A 17,157-nucleotide genomic window follows, 5' to 3' on the forward strand; every position below is an offset into this window, starting at 1 on the left:
CGTTGGGGCCCTTGTTGTCATCTGGAGATTTTGCTGTTCACCGCACTGTGCTTGAGCTTCTTCCTACACCTGACACTTATAACTATAATAAATGGAAGCAAAACCCTTCACTCCTTACTTCTTCCGCTGCACTGGGACATCAGGTTAACTGTGGCCAACTTCTCTATCCTAAATAATAAAACTCACCCTCAACGTTCTGAGGACACTGACGTCACTGTCAGTTCCTGCGGGCACTTCCTTCCAGTTCGAAGGGTTCGTGGTGGTGAAGCCACTGAAATTGCTGTGTCTGGGCCCCGCCCTTGCGTCAAACGTGATGACGTCGAGGGCGGAGCAATGGCGTCAGTGGCTTTACAACCAACAAGGACTCGGGAGATGAAGGTGACGTGTGTTGACGCGGTCCAGAACAATGGTGGTCAGTGGCTTCACAACGCCGAAGGGGTGGGTACGGAGGGGGGGGGGGGTTCGGGAGGAAAACCTTGCTAGCGCCCGTTTCATTTGCTCCAGAAACGGGCATGTTTTACTAGTATTAAATAAAATAAATTCAAATTTCCCTCTCTTTTGACCTAATCTAAACTTTATTTGGTCCCTGAGCTAATTAAGAGTGTTTGGCAGCTTTGCATTCCTGCAACTCCCCAGCATTCCAAACATGTACCAGAACACACACCATACAGTTCTTACAGTTACTTTTGCAAGGCTCTTTTTCTGATAAAACCCTTAAAATCACTTCCTTTTCTTTTCTTAAAATCTCTCAATTTTCCATTTAATTTAATTTTAACCCTGGCTCGCTCTGAAGCCCACCCTATATTTTTGACAACTCTAACTCAATTTAATTCCCTCCAAATCTTTCACACGCCGTGCTTTTTCCCCACCCTAGTCACCATTCACCTCCCAACACTCTAACCTCTCACTCACATCACCCTTTAACCTCAAATTCCTTATACCACACTCTCACCCAGCTTCACACATCCGCTCCCTTCAGCTGACCAACACACTCTGCCAACTGCCTATTAGCCCTGTCACCCCGGTAACCAGACTAAGCTTGGGGTTCCAATCCCCTCCTGGCCAATCCCAAGCCTTCCTTACCATTCCATTTTTTTTCCCACGGAATTTTGGCCAGCACTGCTCTCACACCATTTTAATTTTAAAATTACCATAGAAGTCTATGGAAAATAATAAAACTAACCAAAACCCCATTCAAACATAATTCAAAATACCCCAAATTTCCCCCTCACATTAAACTCCTCATTACCTATTAAACCCTGTTTTTAGAATTTAAAAATAACCCCGTTTAATGTCCGCCCCCACACTTATCTCTCTCTAACACCCTTAAACCCCCCCCCCAAATTCCAAAATCCACTTTAAAAATTCAAACACCTTCCCTACTACTTACTACGTCGAATAAATTAATTTAACACTTAATTAACCCCTTCAAAACCTACCCCCTCAAAAACACCCCATAAAAATATTTAAATTTAAAAACTAAGCCACCCACAAAAAACCAGAATAATTCCCCAAACACGAATATGCAAACAAAATTTAAATCACAAAAATCCCTGAATTTTTAAAAATAAAAAACGCTATTTATACAATTTAAAAATCAACCAATTAGAATTTCGGGCCAAACGACCCCTTACCTCGTTCCTGATTTTCTTCACACGTGTTGACTGCCACCCGTTCTGGTCCCGCTCCTCTTGATCCAAAAACGGAAACAAAAACAAAAATTGCCCCAAAAATCGCGAAAATGCTGGAGCTCCGGTTTTAAATCGAGGCCCAGGCTTCTAGGCCTCACTGGAGCTCCAAAACAAAAACGAAGCGGCGCGCTCCCGATTCGTGCATAAGGCGCATACCCCGTCGGGAGCACGCCCACACATTTTGCCGACCATCTTCGGCTTCTTTCAGCCCGCCTCGTTCCTCTTCAGCCATTTAACGGGCCAGGATCCCAACCTCCCATAGCGTCTCTTCCCTCCACTGCTCCTCTCTTGCGACCGGCTCTAACATGGGCCCAACAATGCCGGCCACCAAAAGAAATCGGCCCCCCAAAATGGGCGCGAGAACACCCACGAAGCCTGGCCCCACCTCGCCGTACCCGCTCCTCAATTTCCCCGGCGGCCCGAGAAAAGACCCGCGAATCGGGGCACCGCTCTCTCCTTTTCCATTTGGCCCCGTTTCAGGCCTGAATGCTCCTCACTCCCGAAGACCTGCTCTATCGTCTCCGGGAGCCAAAAAATGTCCAGCGCTGCCTCTGGCAGCGTCCCCCTCGCCTCACTCTTTCTCCCTGACCCAAACAACGCCAGCTTCTGTTCGGAGCATCGCCAACACCTCCTCCGGTCCTAATTACATAAGTACATAAGTACAACAGTAATTAGGCCCCAAAACATCAGGATAAGCCCGGTTTACCTCCAGGCAGCCTCAAAACTGGCCCGAAAAACAGCAGCTCCCTGCGCTTCCCTATCCCTCATCCTCAACCTGGGCAGCAGCCCCCAAGACCCTCCGGAACCCTCCAGGTATTATTATTTATCCTAACCCCTGGTTACATCTACTGGGGATATCAATCCCAATCTTGGTTCTCCAAATGCAGGTCACACAATAATGTCTCCAATCTAGTTTCTGTTCTTCTCCTTTCACCTTCTTCTCTGCCATTCTCATGTGCCCTGTGGAATGCCCGCTCTGTCTCCAACAAGTTTTCCTACATCCACAACCTCTTTATCTCTTGTACTCTCCATCTGCTTGCACTAACTGAGACTTGGCTTTTTGCCTTGAAGACTCTGCTTCGGCTGCTGCCCTATGTCATAGAGGTTAGCTTTCTCCCATACACCTAGCCCAGTTTGCTGTGGAAGTGGTGTTGGGCTACTACTCTCATCCTCTTGTAGATGTCAACCTCTTCTTGCACCTCATTCTCATCGCTTTTCTTCCTTTGAAGTCCTCTACTTTGCATATTCACTCCTCTAGCTTTCTGAGTAGCAGTCATTTATCGACCCCCTAATAAGTCCCTTTCTTCCTTTCTCACTGATTTTGACTCTTGGCTTTCCTTCTTTCTCGAACCATCATCTCCTTCTCGGAAATTTTAACATTCATGCTAATGATCCCTCTGACTCTTATGCCTCTCAGTTTCTCACTTTAACATCCTCTTTCAGTGGTGCTCCACAACCCCTACTTTTCAGAATGGGCACCATCTTGACCTTGTTTTCTCCAACTGCTCACTCTCCATATTTTGCACCTCAATTCTTCCCCTCTCTGACCATCATCTGATAACTTTCACACTTAAATACCCCCCCCTAGTCCCATCCAATCTCCACCAACTTATTTAGGAATCTTCAGGCTATTGACTCTTGCAGTCTCTCATCCCTCTTCTCAACCACTATATTATCCAAGTCTGTCAGTGAGGTTGTCTCTTCTTATATTACTATTCTCTCTTCTGCTCTGGATACTCTCACTCCTCCTCCAGGACCTTTTTCTTCAAACCTTTTTTAAACCCAGACACACCATAGATACTTGAGTCCACCATGTTCCTCCACAAGTTTATTTGCTGATTAATTGACTATTGAAGTATTTGACATCTGTTCCTGATGAATGGATTCTGAAACAGGATGCCTTAAAGAACAGAAGACATTGTTATATGCAGCTTTGTTCCAGCACCTTTTTTCCTTTGGCAATGTGAGATATAGAATGATACTACTAGGATGCTGCTAATTAAAATTTTTATTGGGACTGTTGTTTACATTCCAAAGAGTCTTATAGTGGACTGCAAAGACCCATGTTACTAAAGTGCATTAAGCCCTAATGCAGGCTTAGCACGCCAAAAAAAACCCAATCATGACAGAATGTGCTAAAGCTGCCTGCAGAAATGTACTTGTTTGCGCATAGTAATCGCACAGTAATAACTTTTTTTCTATTTATGTTTAGGAGGGGGTATGGTATGAGTAAAGAAATGGACAGAGCGTGGGTATGGAAGCATTAACCAGCTAGGGCACTGAAATTACCATGTGCTAACTGATTAATGTGGACTTAGGGCCCCTTTTACTAAGCTGCAGCAAAAGGGGTCCGGTGCTGGCATCGGTATGTGTTTTACACGCGCGCCGAGGCCCTATTTTACTGCAGCTAGTAAAAGGGAAGTCTCGCCTTCCTGCAGGAAATGGCCGTGCAGCCATTTCAGGGGGAGCCCATACTGCCACCCATTGAGGTGGCGGTAAGGGCTTTCTCATTAACCTGGCAGTAACTGGGCAGCATGTGGCACTGTCCAATTACCGCTGGATACACTCCAGCGTTTCAAAAATTAATACATTTTTGTAGCGCCGGAAATGAAGGCGCCCGGCAGTGCTTCCTGTATAGCGAGCGGTAAGCCCGCTTTGGGCTTACCGCCGCTTAGTAAAAGGAGCCCTTAATGCGAGGGCCCTTAGTGGTTTCTAAATAGGAATAATAGAAAAATGCCAGTTTTATGGCCATGCTAGAAATGGGCTTAGCATGCGGGAAAAGTCCCGCATTAGGATGTGCTAAGCCCCTTTACAAGTACAGGTTAGTAAAAGGGTCCCCAAATGTTGAAATATCGAGGTGTGGATTTACATGTGAAATCTGCTATTAGGAATTTGGGTGTGATGCTAGATTGCAGTTAGATTATTGCAATTCACTTTATTTGGGTTTGAATTCAACTAAAACACAGGATTTGCAGATTGTACAGAACACGACAGCTTGTTTACTTGAAGGAACAAAGGGATTTAGCATGTTTCTCCTACCTTAAAATGCCTTTATTGGTTGCCAGAGAAATTTTGTGTACAGTATAAAATATTGACATTGATTCATCAATGTATATATGCTGTTACTCCACAACATTTTATGGATTCTTTGATCATGTATAATGAACCACAACAAGATCTTTGCTCCATGTCAAAGAAGCAGCTAACTGTGCCTGTTTGTCATCTTTCAGAAATATGGAATCACACTTTTTCAGTAGCTGGGGGGAATTTGTGGAACCATCTTTTTACTTTGTAAAAGCATTTATTGCATAAGGACAAGTCTATTTCTTTAGCAGTTTTCCCTATTTTATTTTTGATAGCTGAGAATTTGTGATGTTATGTGATTTTAATGTATGTTTTGATATTACGAATATTTCTTTTGATGTTAAAGCAGGATATAAATCTCTGAAATAATAATAACAACAGCAACAACAATAATAATAATTACCCACAATAACACTAAAATAACCTATCTTAAAGATAGACCAAATTGATAACTTCCCTCCTTATCTGGGTAGTAAAATGTATGGCCAAATGTTATCCATTATCTGCTGCAAAATTTAAAAAGAGCTTATGAGGCTAAAGTCCAGTTAACCACATAAACCTTTTTAAATGTTGGCCCCATGGTATTTAACATGTAAAATTCCCTATGCCGCTATGTTTATATTTACTAGATTTTTGATATAGTGCCCAGAACGGTTTACATAATACATACACATGTGCTAAATATATAATTTAGCATATGTAGGTGTAGCAGTCTTTGATTCAGCAGCCAGTTCACAGTACCTTCCTCCACCTTTCAGGGCCCTGAATGACCCTCTTGTTCCTAAATCACACAAAGTGGTCTGTACAATGGTTGGAATTGATATTTAAATGCAATTATCTGGATAACAGCACCTGCTATCCAGCTAAGTGATGCTGACTGGGGCCATCTGTCGATTTTCAGCAGCATTATCTAGATAGTGCCACTGAAAATTATGACAGACTGTTCCAACACTATCCAGATAGTGCCGGGGGGGGGGGGGGGGGGGGGAGGGGGGAATGACAAAAGCGGAACTGGAAGTTACCTGTTAGTGATGAAATTGAATCTGCTAACTGGATAACTATCCAGTTAAAGTTAGGAAAACAAAACTGTCTGGTTAGCTATCCACACGGAAGGCTAAATATCATTACTATCTGGACAGCAGAGCCGGTCACCGTTCTACCTGGATATTTACCCCCTAATTCTATGTATTAGGGGGCATTCTATATATGGCGCCTAAGAAATCTGAACGGAAAACATTTTCACCTAAGCGTATTCTATAAGCGGTGCCTAGATTTAGGCGTAGTGTATAGAATATAATTAGTTGATATTAATCAACTAATTGGTCCATAAGATTATCTACGGTGAAGTCCCAGGTTACATGATTGACCTGATCAATCTCTCAATCAGAAATAGTACTAGTTCATCACGGTCTTACCTGAATCTACACTACCCAAATTGCAAAGGACTAAAATACAAGACTACCCATGCGTCCAACTTCTCTTACATAAGCATGAGTCTGTGGAACGCACTACCACATGTGGTGAAAACAACTTACGATCACCTAAAATTCAGAAAATTATTAAAGATTCACCTATTCGGAAAGGCATACCCGACTGACCCAATTTAAATGCCTCAACCCTGCAACACTTCACTATCAAAGATCGTATTGGACATTAACAAACCCTTCTACCTCTAACCCAACTTGACTGAATCTTATCTTCCCTATCCCACAATAACATCTTTTTTACTTATCCCCTACCTGACTTGGCGAATGCCTTTACGGTATTATGTAAGCTACATTGAGCCTGCAAATATGTGGGAAAATGTGGGATACAAATGTAACAAATAAATAAATAAAATATCCCAATGCCTAAAACTATGTGCATCCATTTACACCAATGAAAACATGGCGTAAATCATGGCTTGTAGATTTAGGAGCACTGGGCCATATTTGGGTGTGCAAATTCTAATTATTGCCAATTAGTGCTCATTATTGCTTCTTAAGGCTGTTATCAATGCTGATTAGCTTGTTAAACCAATTAAGTTACACACATTGTTACAGAATACGCTTGGATTTCAGCGCGGATCCCTAGGCATGCTATATAGAATCCAGGGGATAGCACTCAAAATTGCATGTGCAAATTTGGCCATGTGCCCAAATTGTGTGTGGAATTTAATTGCTCATCAAACTAATTAGCACCGATAATTGGGCACTAACAATCAATTATTGGTGCTAATTGGCAATAATTGGAATTTACATACAATATTTATAGTCACTATTCTATATAGATTGTGCATAAATTTTTCTGTGTGGATATGCAAAGGGGGCAAGGCCATGGGAGGGGCATGGGTGGGTCAGGAGCAGTTCTAGGATTTGTATGCAATGTCATAGAATTTGGGGAATCTGTGCTTGATTTAGGAATGGAGATTTACACCCAGTGGCGTAGCTACATGGGTCCATGTGGGCCTGGGCCCCTGTAGGTATGGCCCTGGACCCCCCTGCCGATGACTCTTTCGACCCCCCTCCTGCCGCCAACCCTCCCCCACTGCCGCCATCGCCGTCGGCTACGTTTGCTGGCGGGGGACCCCAACCCCCGCCAGCTGAGGTCCTCTTCTTCCGGCGCAAGGCTTCATTCTGTTTCTGTGAGTCTGACATCCTGCACGTGCAGGACGTCAGACTCACAGAAACAGAAAGAAGCCTTGTGTCGGAAGAAGAGGATCTCGGCTGGTGGGGGTTGGGGTCCCCCGTCAGTAAAGGTAGGCGATGGCGGCGGCGGAGGATGGTTGACGGTGGGAGGGGGGTCTAGAGGGTCATTGGCAGGGGGGGTCAAAGTTGTTGGTGGTGGTGGTGGCGGCGGTCGGCAATGGCGGGGGGGGGGGGGTCGGTAATGGTGGGGGGGGGGGGGTCAGCAGTGCCAGGGGGGGCTAAAATGTGCCCCTCACCTCTGGCTCTGGACCCCCCTTCTACCGAAGTCTGGGTACACCCCTGTTTACACCAGGGTTCAGTTGTTGTAAATATCTCATGCTCAAACTTGGGTGCAGATCCAGGCACTAAGCACTATTCTATAAATGGTATCCAACTTGGAGCGCCATTTAAAAAATAGTGCTGAGCATGTATTTTATTTTTGGTGCCATTTACAGAACTGAGGGGTCCTTTTACTAAGGTGTGCTGAAAAATGGCCTGCAGTAGTGTAGGCATGGGTTTTGGGTGCGCACAGAATCATTTTTCAGTGCACCTGTAAAAAAGGTTTTTTTAAACTTTTTGCCAAAAATGGATGTGTGGCAAAATGAAAATTGTCGCTCATCCATTTTGGGTCTGAGACCTTACTGCCAGCCATTGACCTAGCGGTAAGTCTCACGCGGTAACTGGGCGGTAATGACCTAGGTGCACCAAATGCCACTTGGAGCGCATCTGATACGGCAGAAAATTAAAATTATTTTTTGACCATGCTTATTGGATGCACGGTAAAAATGAAATTACCACAAGAGCCACATGGCAGCCATGCGGTAACTCCATTTTGGCTCGCATTGGGTGTGCATAGACGTTTACACAGCTTAGTAAAAGGGCCCCTGAATCCTTAGGTCCAGCCAGCATGCGGATACTGGTGCTGAATATCCTGATTTTTTTTGACTGTTTAAGAAAATACCGACTGCAGGGGCTGAATATTAGTTTTTTTTTTTAACAATCCCTAGTCAATTTTCAAGCAACATTATGCTAACAATGAGTCCCACAATGCTGTATGCTAATTATTGCATTTCATATTTATTGTGCAAAAATATATGCAAATAATGTTTAAATGCAAAATACCTGTATAGATAACTCTTCTTGGGTAAGCAGAAAACACATATATTTTTTTACACCAACCTATACTATTTTGATATAGTGTAGTTTTGTGTACAGTTCAATGAATATAGATCATAATCTGAATCCACCACAGTCTGGTACCATCAGCAATAGATAACACTGAAACAGCAAAGGATAATTATCCCCGGTTTAAAATATGAGAGTTGCAAGACGACAGAAAGAATCTTCATCTATATGATACCCATCAAAAGACACCAATGAGAATTCAATTGATGCATAAATAATGCAAAACGCTCTACATAAAATCAATATCAAGTATTGTATTTCAACAAAAGCCTAAGATATTACAAGCTGAGGTTTAAATGGACTATTGAAAGACAAAGCAATAAATAAATAGAAGAGATAACAAAACACTTTGCCCTTTAGTTTAAGCACTCAGAGAATGATGTGTTTGTTGTAACCTACAGGTCAAAGTTGCTGAGGCCAGGACAGTTGGATCATTTTGGAAGCAATTAGAAGCTGTTCTCCTGGGAAATAGAAAGGATTATGTTGTCTTTTGTATATTGACTATAACAAGCTTAGAGCATAGTGTATATAAGAATGGCAGTACACTGCACTGTAGATAAACATATTTGTATTTTTGGAGGAGGGCGTTTAAGAACCTGAATCCATTATGGTTTAAGTGGATTTGAATTTCATGAAAATACCATTAGGAACAGCAGGATTCCCAAGTGATACAAAGCCATTGAAATAAAAAAAAAAAGAAGGCTTGGTTCATGTTCTCAGAAGCAAACAAAATTTCTCAGTTAGCCAGGGAGAAACACCACTACATTCAAATGAATAAGGAAGGGATTAATTCAATTTGTACGTATCTTGTACATATTCATTCAGCTTGTACATATTCTGACCTCAGAAAAGCATAGCCCAGTAGAAGAGGAGGGCGTAAAGGTCAGAGAGGATCCTTTCCTCATCTTTCAATGAAAGGTAAATATGATGGGCTGGGATCCAGACAGATCAAGTTTCTTCATACTCATCTGTTTTGGCACGCCAGAGGCAGTGTTCAGATAGTGTCTCTCTGAACATCCTGGGGCCCTTTTACTAAGGTGCGCCAAAAAGTGGCCTATGCTGGTATAGACAAGTGTATTGGACGGACGCAAGTCCATTTCTCTGTGAGCTGCAAAAAAGGCCTTTTCTTTTTTGGGCTGAAAATGGATGTGCGGCAAAATGAAAACTGGAGCACATCCATTTTGGGCCTGAGACCTTACTGCCACCCATTTACTTAGCGGTAAGGTCTCACTTGTTAACCGGGCGGAAATCATCAGTGCACATACAATGTCCATTACTGCCCGGTTAGTGCCGCACACGGGAAAAGGCCTTTTTAAAAATGGGGCAGCAGTGGCATTCTGTGGTTCACTGCCACCCGGGGTGGATCGCTGCTGTGCGCACCCCCCCCCCCCCGGCTGCAGGAAAACATGGCACCCCCTCGACCCAGTCCCCACTTGTCTACCAGCTCCGTCCACCTGGCGCCTCGCGCAATTCTACGCTGCTCTAATAGAAGTAAATCGCCTCATTGGTCCTTCCCTCACTGTGTCCCGCCCTCTGATGTAACGTCCTATTTCCTCGAGAGCGGGACAGAGTGAGGGAAGGGCTGATGAAGCGATTTTCTTCTCTTACAGCAGCGCAGACACGAGGCGCCGCACCACACAGCTGCCGGGTGGATGGAGATGGTAGAGACTCACCAGCAGAGCACCCCCCACCCGTTGACACCCGGGGCGCCTTTGCTACGCCACTGTGGGGCAGTAAATGGCCATGTGTTAATATTAAAATTAGCACACAGCTATTTACTGCCTGAGCCCTTACTATCACCTATTCAGAAGGCAGTAAGGGCTCACGTGCCACTCATGTGGTAATGAGGCAGAGCATGGCAATGTGGCCGGGCTGCCGATTACCACTGGGAACACCTCCCATGGTAGAACATAAAAAATTATTTTCTACTGCGGGAACTGTGTGTGCCAACTTTGGAAACTACCTCCGGGCACCCACACTACCCCGGTGGTAGGGTCAATTTGGTGCATGCTACCCATGCGGTAGTCCTACCACACCTTAGTAAAAGGCCCCCCCCCCAAGGTAATCAAGTACAATACATCCAATAAATGACCAAAATATCTTACACACGGTGAAGCTGAGAATTAGAAATGATCAGAACCAAAATGTCATTACATAGCTATAATGGAATTGATAACAAAATTATCTCAGTCCCAAAGAGAACCTTTATGCAACAGCTAAAACATAAAAAATGTATTAAAACAATATAATTGGAGTAAAATGTCTCGAAAGGCAAACAAAAATAGAACTCACTTACTAGTACAGGCCATCACAGTCCAACAAACTTCTCGGAGTAGCCTAGTGGTTAGTGCAGTGGACTTTGATCCTGGGGAACTGAGTTCGATTCCCACTGCAGCTCCTTGTGACTCTTGGCAAATCACTTAACCCTCCATTGCCCCTAGTACAAAGTAAGTACCTGAATATATGTAAACCGCTTTGAATGTAGTTGCAAAAACCTCAGAAAGGTGATATATCAAGTCCCATTTCCCTTTCCCCTTTCCCTCCTGCTACAGCAGCATTACAAAATGCTATGTGGTCAGAGGATATATATAAAAGAAAACTCTTGACTGGTCAAACAACAAATTCCTTAGTGGAGCACATGATCTGGTGCAGGAGGTAATGGTAAAAGCTTAGAGAAGCAGCTGCAAAGGTCAAACATTTACATCAGGTGTGGATCCTGTTCAAAAGTACCATTCTGGAAGCCCAGGCCAGTTATATTTCATGTACAGTGCAATCCGCTTAAGTGCAAGGGTCTGGGACCAAAGAAATACATGCAATTAACGGGAGCATGCACTTAACCATTGTGACCCAAAGAAGCTTGACATCTGATAAACATATGTACAGTACTGTTTATTATACGTACAGTATACAGGCTCCGTTAACTGACATTATATAGTCTCCGTTAAATGACGTTAGCCTTACTTGAAGTAAACAGTCATAGTCCTCTGTACATTCTTGTGTCTGTGAGTTCCATAAACTACGTCTGCCAGACAGTAAAAACTGTCATAGCACTCACATCCAGTGGCCTCCAGATAGGTCTACGCGGTGTTGAGACTCTCCATCGCTCTTCCAAATGTGACAGGAGATTGTTGAATTTCGTCAGCATGGGCCTCACTGCTCATTTCATCATCTGTTTCATCATCAGCCATTGCCTGCGTGTAGGTGCACATCTGGACATCAGTGCTGTCGTCAGCTGTTTGTAGATCGTAATCAACAGCTACGTAGTGATGAAACTCCTCTTCAGTAACACTGGCTGGGATGTCAATAGCCTGTTCATCTGACGCGTCTGCAACAGCTGCATCTATGTCATCCTTCTCCACATCCCTAACAAAGCTTGCCCGCTTGTAGCAGTTCAAAATGGTTGCCTGTGTAACATGATTCCAGGTTTCTTTCTGCATATGTAGGTAATCCAACAGTGATAAATTATGAGCCAGTTCAACAGCACGTTTATCCTTGCCAGTCTGGTCATCCATAATGCTCATCAGGAGACGTAGCACAACAGCCCGATAATGTTGTTTGGAATTGGCTATTATGCCTTGATCCATAGGTTGGATCAGAGAGGTAGTGTTTGGTGGCAGGAAGACCACCTTGACGTTAGACAGCCTGACATCATCACTGTGTGCAGCACAATTATCATAAAGCAACAAAATCTGACGCTTTTGTGCTTGCATTCTAGTGTCTAACTTCTTTAGGCACTGCTTCCAAATTTCCCCAGTCATCCATGAATTTGCGTTAGCCTCGTATGACACAGGAAGTCGCTTAACATTCTTGAAGCAATGGGGCTGTTTGCTCTTTCCAATGACGAGTGGTTCCAACTTCTCACTCCCATCCATATTGCAGCAAAGGAGGATCGTCAGTCAGTCCTTTGACGTTTTACCTCCTGTAGTTTCAGCATGTTTGAATGCAAGTGTTCCATCAGGAATCGCTCGCCAGTAGAGACCATTTTCGTCAGTATTGAAAATGTCACGAAGTGCAAACTTGTTCAAGATGGTAGGAAGAACTGAAACAACCCAATTTTCAGCACCAAAGTCATGTGTCTTGTTTTTCACCATGCTGTTTCTTGAATTTTATGTTGTTCCTCTCCTTCCATATTTCTAACCATCCAACAGTGGCTTTGAATTCAGTTAGTCCAAGACTTTCAGTTAGCTGATTAGCTTTCTCCATAAGCAGTGAACCACTGACAGGAAACTGTCTGCTCCTGACTTGAGAACACCACCGAAGAAGAGCATCTTCTACCTCTCCAGCTTTTCCCGCCCGTTTTCGTTTCCGGTGTGGATTTGTATTGTTTTGCCAGTATTCCAGAAGCTGGTCTTTCTGCTTCAAGACAAGTGAAATTTGACTGGGATTGACACCATATTCTTAAGCAATAAATGCTTGACTTTGTTTGTTTTCTAATTTTTTAAGAACTTCTATTCGTTCAGCCAGTGTTAAAGTCTTACAGTTGCGCAATGACGACTACTCCAGTGTACACTCTAACAATATTCTTTCACTTATCCTGCCTGTGGCAGTTAAAGGGGCGGTAAATTTGAAATCTCGTTGGTTGTCACGTGCCAATCGGCTTCCATATTCCGTGCGTGCACTTATGCGGAGTCTTTCCTGCAGAGGAGCGGTCTTAAACCATGCAAATAAGTGAATCTTTCACTTATCAGTGGTGTGCTAAACCAGTTTATTCCCATAGAAATTGATGGCACCAAAAACGGGACTGAAATACGGCATGCAGTTAAACAGAGCATGCGCTTATCCGACGTGCACTTAAATGGAGTGCACTGTATTAAAAAAGGAGGAAGGAAGGCCAAACGACAGCTAGCATGGTTAAAAAGTGAGGTGAAGGAAGCTATTAGAACTAAAAGAAATTTCTTCAGAAAATGGAAGAAGGATCCAACTGAAAATAATAAGAAACGGCATAAGGAATGGCAAGTCAAATGCAAAACGCTGATAAGGAATGGAAAGAGGGATTTTGAAAAAAAGATTTCATTGGAGGCAAAAACACATAGTAAAAACTTTTGTTAGGTATTTAGAAGCAAGAAGCCAGAAAAATAATCAGTTATATAGCTAGATGACCGAGGGGTAAAAGGGGCACTCAGGGAAGACAAAGCCATAGTGGAGAGATTAAATAAATTATTTGCTTCGGTCTTCACCAAGGAAGATTTGGGAGAGATACCGGTGCCAGAAATGGTATTCAAAGCTGATGAGTCAGAGAAACTGAATGAAATCTCTATAAACCTGGAAGATGTAATGGGGCAATTCGACAAATGGAAGCATAGCAAATCATCTGGACCAGATGGTATTCATCCCAGAGTACTGATAGAATTGAAAAATGAACTTGCAGAACTATTGTTAGTAATATATAGTTGATCTTTAAAATCAAGCATGGTACCGGAAGATTGGAGGGTGGCCAATGTAACACCGATATTTTATAAAGGTTCCAGAGGAGACCTGAGAAATTATAGACCAGTGTGCCTGATGTCGGTGCCGGGCAACATGGTAGGACTATTATAAAGAACAAAATTACAGAGCATATTCAAAAGCATGGATTAATGAGACAAAGCCAACATGGATTTAGTGAAGGGAACTCTTGCCTTATTAATCTACTACATTTCTTTGAAGGGGTGAGCAAACGTGGATAAAGGCGAGCTGGTTGATATTCTGTATGTGTATTTTTAAAAGGCATTTGATAAAGTACCTCATGAAAAACTCCAGAGGAAATTGGAGAGTCATGGGATAGATGGTAGTGTTCTACTTTGGATTAAAAACTGGTTAAAAGATAGAAAACAGAGAGTAGGGTTAAACCGACAGTATTCTCAATGGGGAAAGGTAGATAGTGAGGGTCTCCAGGGGTCTGTGCTGGAACCACTGCTTTTTAACATATTTATAAAAGATCTAGAGATGGGAGTAACTAGTGAGGTAATTAAATTTGCTGATGACACAAAGTTATTCAAAGTTGTTAAATCGTGGGAGGATTGTGAAAAATTACAAGAGGACCTTGCGAGACTGGGAGACTGGGCATCTAAATGGCAGATGATGTTTAATGTGAGCAAGTGCAAAGTGATGCATGTGGGAAAGAGGAACCCGAATTATAGCTACGTCATGCAAGGTTCCACGTTAGGAGTCACGGACCAAGAAAGGGATCTAGGTGTCGTCGTTGATGATACGTTGAAACCTTCTGCTCAGTGTGCTGCTGCAACTAAGAAAGCAAATAGAATGTTAGGTATTATTAGGAAAGGAATGGTAAACAAAAATGAGGACATTGTAATGCCTTTGTATCGCTCCATGGTGCAACCGCACCTCAAATATTGTGTTCAATTCTGGTCGCCGCATCTCAAAAAATATATAGTGGAATTAGAAAAGGTGCAGAGAAGGGCGACGAAAATGATAAAGGGGATGGGACGACTTCCCTATGAGGAAAGGCTAAAGCAGCTAGGGCTCTTCAGCTTTGAGAAAAGGCGGCTGAGGAGAGATATGATAGAGGTCTATAAAATAATGAGTGGAGTTGAACAGGTAGATGTGAAGCGTCTGTTCACGCTTTCCAAAAATACTAGGACTAGGGGGCATGCGATGGAGCTACAATGTAGTAAATTTAAAACGAATCGGAGAAAATGTTTCTTCACTAAACGTGCAATTAAACTCTGGAATTCGTTGTCAGAGAATGTGGTAAAGGCGGTTAGCTTAGTGGAGTTTAAAAAAGGTTTGGACGGCTTTCTAAAGGAAAAGTCCATAGACCGTTATTAAATGGAATTGGGGAAAATCCACTATTTCTGGGATAAGCAGTATAAAATGTTTTGTACATTTTTGGGATCTTTCCAGGTATTTGTGACCTGGATTGGCCACTGTTGGAAACAGGATGCTGGGCTCGATAGACCTTTGGTCTTTCCCAATATGGCAATACTTATGTACTTGAGAGATATTTTGGGAATTAACCCTCACTGTTAATAGCTGTTCCTCCAAACCTTATGCCTTTGCCAGAGACCTTGTCTGCTTTCTTTGACAATAAAATTGTTGACTTGCGTAATGCCATTCTCTCTACCTCTCAGCTCTCTAGTTCAGCAAATTCATTACAACCTACAGTTTCATGCCCTACTCTCACTGGCTCTTCTACCTGGTCCAGTTTTCATCCACAGACCCTTACCTCCCTATTTAAAACAATGAGTAAATTGAAGTCTTCTTTCAGCTATTGTGACCCTTTACCATCCTTCTGGTTCAAATTGCACAACCTAAGGCTATTACCCATGCTTCTCATTATTATTTACCATAGTTTAGAAAGTGGTTCTTTTTCCTGGCACGTGGAAGCTTGCCATAGTCTGTCCAATCTTTAAAAAATCTAATCTTGACCCAACTGTTCCGAGCCATTGCCATCCTATTTCCAATCTTTGCTTCATGTCAAAACTTATGGAAAAAATGTTTTTTTCTCCAATTAGTATCCTTTTCTGATCAAGTCTCAGCCCTACATTCTAGGAAGTCAGTGTTTTAGAACAAATCACAGTACTGAGACTATAATGACAGCCTTGCTAAGTGAGGTGCATTCTTATATTGATAAACGTAACATTGTTCTAGCAGTTTCCCTTGATCTGTTTGCTGCCTTTGACCTTGTTGATCATGCACCGCTTCTTTCACATCTCGCTTCCCTGGGGATATCCAGTACAGTTCATTCATGGTTTACGTCATTTTTGTCTCAGCGTTCTTTCCAAGTGTGTATCTGCGAAGGAATATCGCAGCAATGGCGTCTCCACTGTGGTGTTCCCCAAGGTTCAGTTCTTTCTACGCTCCTGTTCAACCTGCTTCTTTGCTTCTTAGCCCCCTTGCATCATTTATCCAGTCTTATGGGATTTCTTCGTACTTTTATGCAGACGATATTCTCTTGATCTTTCCCACTAACCCACATTCTCCAGATTTAGGCCCCCTTTAATTATGCCTTAAACAAGTGAACAAATGGTTAGCAACTCATAAGCTCCTTCTTAATAAAGATAAAACTGTGGCTTGTTGGCTAACGGGCCCTATGCCACAACAACTGTCCCATTATCCCTTTTCAGTTCCTCAGTCAATTCAGTCACAAGCTTTCACTACCTTGGCATCATTTGGGACTCCACCTTATCTTTCCTACCCCAAATTGATTTTCTGTTTTATGGCAGCTACATTTGATTCATCACCTCTTCATCCATGATACGTTTCACGCCCTTGTCCTTTCTTTTTTTTAATGACAAGACTATGTTACTGTAACGTAGTGTATATAGGTTTGCCTGGATATGCACTTAAACAGCTTCAAACACTTCAAAACATTGCCATCTGATTACTGTGCCACAGATCACGTCACTCGCTTACTTAAGAAACATTATTGGCTACCGGTCAAACAATCATTTACAAGATTGAAGTCCTCACCTTCAAAGCTCTGAGGGTTGGGATCCCAGACTATTTATCCAGTCTCACTATACTTTATTTACCTAGCCAACCTCTCAGATCCCTTAAAAACCACTGTTTAGTTTTGCCCAACCCTAAAG

The sequence above is a fragment of the Microcaecilia unicolor genome, chromosome 2 (genome assembly GCF_901765095.1).
Source record: "Microcaecilia unicolor chromosome 2, aMicUni1.1, whole genome shotgun sequence".
Classification (NCBI taxonomy): domain Eukaryota; kingdom Metazoa; phylum Chordata; class Amphibia; order Gymnophiona; family Siphonopidae; genus Microcaecilia; species Microcaecilia unicolor.